The sequence below is a fragment of the Bos mutus genome, chromosome 23 (assembly GCF_027580195.1).
Source record: "Bos mutus isolate GX-2022 chromosome 23, NWIPB_WYAK_1.1, whole genome shotgun sequence".
Taxonomy (NCBI): Eukaryota; Metazoa; Chordata; class Mammalia; order Artiodactyla; family Bovidae; genus Bos; species Bos mutus.
Genome location: NC_091639.1, coordinates 21,995,939 through 22,001,461, shown reverse-complemented (window position 1 = coordinate 22,001,461; position 5,523 = coordinate 21,995,939). Strand labels below are relative to the sequence as shown.

Below are 5,523 nucleotides of genomic sequence, written 5' to 3'. Positions count from 1 at the left end.
TTAGATTTTCCTACAATAAATTCTTAGGAGTTGAATTGCCACGTTTACGGAAAAGCATATAAAGATAAATTTAAAGCTGAACGCATTTTAATTGTTTAGCTATTTTGTTGTAGAAAATTTCAAATGTACACAAAAGTAGATAGAACATTATAATGAACCCCACACAGCCATCATCTAGCATCAATATAAATATTTGCCAATCCTATTTCTACTGCCTAAAACTTCTTCTTTTTTCTTTTTCTGGAAAATTTTGGAGCAAATTTCAGTTTTATAAGTATTGTGTTGTGTGTGTTGTATAAATTGTATTCTGTGTGCAAGAATTGTATTCTGTGTGATTCTTGAACAACATGGGTTTGAACTGCACAGGTCCACTCACAGGCAGACATTTGCAATAGTAAAAACTACAGCAGTACAGGATTTGTGGCTGGTTGAATCTGTGCATAGGGAACTTCATGTGTACAGAGGAACCATGTTTATGGAGGATCAACTCAAGGTTATGGGTGGATTTTCACCTTCTCAGTGGTTCATTGCCCCTAACCTTGGTGTTGTTCAAGGGTCTACTGTATTTGGTATGCTCGGTGACTGATAAAGGCATTTAAAGAAAAAAAAGTGCCAAACCTGATGCTACAATATTTTAAAATACTATTCCAGTGGCATCTAATACACAGACTGGGTTCAAATTTCTCTAATTATCTTTAAGTAAATTCTTAAAATTAAGATGTAAACAAAGTTCACACAATGTATCTTATATTTCTTAGTCCTTTATTTCATAGCAGTCCTTCTCTCTCTTTTTTTTTTTCATGCCTTTGACTTATTGGAGAAATCTCTTTATCTGTAGAACAGTTTATATTCTACATTAGACTTTCTTCTGACTTATGGTTTTGTTTGGTGTCTATCCCTATATCTTGTATTTTATATAAAATTGTTTTGTTTTGGTCTCAGCCTATTGATGGTGTTGCGATGCTATCAGCTAAGAATGCCTGGGGCACTCACCTGGGCTGACCCCACAGACATTTCTCTGATAAAGGCCAATGATGTGGCTGGGCTGACCCTTGTGGTTCTTATTATGATTGCAGGATGCACCTCAGCAACAATCATGATCAGATCAGATCAGATCAGTCGCTCAGTCGTGTCTGACTCTTTGCGACCCCATGAACCGCAGCATGATAGAACTTTGAAAAAACAAGGTTGGTTTTTTCAAACCTTGTTTTTTCAAAGTTCTGTAGGCTGCCAGGCTCACTGTAGACTGCCAGGCTCCTCTGTCCATGGAATTCTCCAGGCCAGAATGCTGGAGTAGGTAGCTGTTCCCTTCTCCAGGGGATCTTCCCAATCCAGGGGTCAAACCCAGGTCTCCTGCATTGTAGGCAGATTCTTTACTATCTGAGCCACCAGGAAAGCCCTGAAAAAATAAAGTTTGTTATTCATAGGTCTTGGAGGTTGCATGGAACACCTGGGGCCACACAAAGATAATTTAGGGAGAAAGAAAGAGAGACAGAGGCTCTGCAGTTATTAGGGTCAAGGGTGGGCGGTGCCTAGGGTTTCATAGGTTCACTCTTTATAGGTGAATATAAAACATGGGAGCAGGAATTAAAGAAAGGGTGGGAAAAGCAGAGTAACTCAAGTGGTCAGTTAATGGAGGTCATCCAGGGTTTTCTAAAAGAAGAACTTCATGGGTGGGGTGGCCCAGCTCTTTATCTAGATGTGTAGTTGACTATACATTTATTTGAGATAAATGTGTTTGAAATAAATGCCTGGCAATCAGAACCTTAATGTCAAACATTTACATTACAATAAAAAGGGTAATTATCAGGCACTTAAACTACAAAACTAATATTAAGATAGAAGCTTGACTGGATCTGGGTTAGCTTTTTAGCAGAATATCATAGAGCTCCTGTGATTTCTACTGCACCATATCATGAGGTGCACAATGATTGGTTGTCCTATTTTTAGTGATGCTATTTATATTATAGACCAGAGGGTTCAGGCGGCATCTGTCTGATCTGTGTATTCAGTTTTCAATCAGATTTTCACCTAATATCTTTAGGTGATAAAAGTTGATAAAAGTTGCTGATTAATGCCAAAATGATTTAATTATTTGAACATATATTTTCTTTTAATGTTTTGAATGTATTTGTAGCTGTTGTAAAACGTTTGTCTGTGGATTCCTATATCTGGGCCACATCAAATTTAGTTTTTATTCATTTCCTTTTCTCTTGAATATTGATCAGATTTTACCAATTATTTGTATGACTAATAATTTTTTGATTAAATATAGGTTGTTGAGGAAACTCTGGATTCTCTTACTTTCTTTAGAAGAAGATTGGTTTTTGTTCTAGCAGACATTTCAAGTCATGGAGGTCATCTTGACCTTGAAGATCATCTTGAATCAAGTAGGCTTGGTTTTATGCTCTGGGAGTATGGATTTGTGGAAAGCCCAAGGTGTCACTCTCTTTTGTGATATGACTCAGCCTCCAAATTCTCTCTTCCTGGTGTCATGGTCAGGGGTGAGGCATGAGAAGCTGACAGAGGGGACTGATGGGGACTTCAGGTAGGTGGCAAAGACTGAGCTGTAGAAGAGGATGACCATGGAGAGGTGGGAGCTGCATGTGGCCAGGGCTTTCTTTTTGCCCTGTGCTGATGGGACCCGAGCTACAGCAAGGAAAATATGGGCATAGGAGCTTATGATGCAGAGGAGAGGGCTGATTCCTAAGAGTCCTGTCAGAACCATCATCAGGTCCTCATTGAGGTGGGTATCAGAGCAGGAAAAGTCTAAAGAGTGGTCTGAAATCACAGAAAAAGGGGGGAATTTCTTGATTAGTATAGAATGAGAGCTGGGATAGCAACAGGGCATGGACAAGAGAGATAGAGTGGGCCACTCCCCATGACCCACCCACCAGCAGTGCACATCTGCAAGGAGTCATTAGGAGTGCATAGTGCAGGGGATGGCAGATGGCAGCATAGTGGCTGATAGCCATGGCAGTCAAAAGCAGGTTGTCCATATCAGCAAAAACTGCAAAGAAATATAACTGGGCCAGACACTCAGAGAAGGAGATCAGTCTGCTGCTGGTCCACAAAGTCTCCAGCATTTTGGGGCTGTGGTGGTAGTGAAGCAGAGGTCGACCAGGGAGAGCTGGCTGAGGAAGAAGTACATGGGGGTGTGGAGGTGGATGTCAGTGCCAATAGCCAGCAGCAGTAGTGAGTTTCCTAAGAGACTCAGCAAGTAGAGGGCCAGGAAGAGACCAAAGAGGAGCTGTGGTTTGTCTGGGTCACTGGACAGTCCTGAGAGGACAAAGTCAGGGTTCTTGCTGCAGTTCATTTCAGGTCTTGATGGGTTACAAGAAAAGAATCAGCATGAAGAGGATTCACTACAGTTAGCTACAGATGGATAAAACCTTGGATCCTTTCTCTTGGCAATTGGGGGGAGGAGGAGGAGGAGGGTTCAGGATTAACATTTATACCTGTGGTGGATTCATTTTGATATTTAAATCACTACAATTATGTAAAGTTTAAAAATAAAATAAAATTAATTAAAAAAAAAACCAAAAGTCTTTGAAGAAACAACAGAGATTTCCTGGAGGTATTACAGTGTAAAGAGTTTTCTAATGTTACTTTGTATAATTGGTGATTTAACTACTTGCTTATTAATCTGTTTTCTTCACAAGACCATGAGTCCTTCAAGGCACAGGCTGTGTTTCAGTATTTAGCTTAGTGCCTGCCACATAGAAGGGGCTGAATAAATACCTACCCACCTACACAGTCAGTATCCTCCTAACTGTTTTCACAAGGATCATGCCCCACACTATGGTCTTTTCAAAAAAGATCTCATCATGTCACTTTATTGTTTAAAAAATGAGTCTCTACATACAAATGGCCAGTAGGTGCATGAAAAGATGCTCATCACTGCTAATTATTAGAGAAATGCAAATCAAAACTACAATGAGGTACCACCTTACATGAGTAAGAATGCCCACCATTAAAAAGTCTACAAAATAATAAATGCTGGGAAGAGCATGGAGCAAAAGCAACCCTCTTACACTGTTGGTGGGAATGTAAATTGTTGCATCCATTGTGGAAAACAGTATGGAGGTTCCTCCATAAACTAAAAATAGAGTTGCCATATGACCCAGCAGTTTCATTTCTGGGCATGTACCCAGACAAAACTATGATCAAAAAAGTCACATGTACTCCTATGTCCATAGAAACACTATTTACAATAACAAAGACATGGAAAAACCTAAATACCTATTTACAGATGAATGGATAAAGAGGATGTTGTAAACATAGAACACAATGGAATATTCAGTTCAATTCAGTTCAGTTCACTCAGTCGTGTCTGACTCTTTGCGACCCCATGAATCATAGCATGCCAGGCCTCCCTGTCCATCTCTTGGAATTTACTCAAACTCATGTCCATTGAGTCAGTGATGCCATCCAGCCATCTCATCCTCTGTCCTCCCCTTCTCCTCCTGTCCCCAATCCCTCCCAGCATCAGGGTCTTTTCCAATGAGTCAACTCTTTGCATGAGGTGGCCAAAGTATTGGAGTTTCAGCTTTAGCATCAGCCCTTCCAATGAACACCCAGGACTGATCTCCTTTAGAATGGACTGGCTGGATCTCCTTGCAGTCCAAGGGACTCTCAAGAGTCTTCTCCAACACCACAGTTCAAAAGCATCAATTCTTCAGTGCTCAGCTTTCTTCACAGTCCAACTCTCACATCCATCCATGACCACTGGAAAAACCATAGCCTTGACTAGACGGACCTTTGTTGGCAAAGTCATGTCTCTGCTTTTGAATATGCTATCTAGGTTGGTCATAACTTTCCTTCCAAGGAGTAAGCGTCTTTTAATTTCATGGCTGCAATCACTATCTGCAGCGATTTTGGAGCCCAGAAAAATAAAGTCTGCCACTGTTTCCACTCTTTCCCCATCTATTTCCCAGGAAGTGATGGGGCCAGATGCCATGATCTTTGTTTTCTGAATGTTGAGCTTTAAACCAACTTTTCATTCTCCTCTTTTACTTTCATCAAGAGGCTTTTTAGTTCCTCTTCACTTTCTGCCATAAGAGTGGTGTCATCTGCATATCTGAGTTTATTGCAATGGAATATTACTCAGTCATTAAAAAAAGGAAATAATGCTATTTGCAGCAACATAGATTGACCTAGAGATGATCATACTAAGTGAAGTAAATCAGAAAGGGAAAGACAAATACCATATGATATCAGTTATATGTGGAATCTAAAAAATGGCACAAATGAACATATCTATGAAACAGAAACAGATTCACAGGACTAGAGAACAGGCCTGTGGGAGTTCCCTTGCAGTCCGATAGTTAGGACTCATTGCTCTCACTGCCTGCCATGGCCGGGGATCAATCCCTGGTCAGGGAACTAAAGTCCTCTAACAGCAGGGACAAAAAAGAGCAGACATGTGGTTGCCAAGGGGGAAGCGGGAAGTGGAGGAAACAGGTGGAGGAGGTAAGTATTGGGCATTTGGGATTAGCAAAGCAAAGTATTATGTACAGGATG

At 40.6% G+C, this 5,523-nt stretch overlaps 1 pseudogene; it reads right to left on the bottom strand.

Moving 5' to 3' along the window:
• Window positions 1-2,464: 2,464 nt before the first annotated feature.
• On the bottom strand, window positions 2,465-3,316 carry LOC102273539 (olfactory receptor 1f45-like; annotated as a pseudogene).
• Between the last annotated feature and the right edge of the window lie 2,207 nt (window positions 3,317-5,523).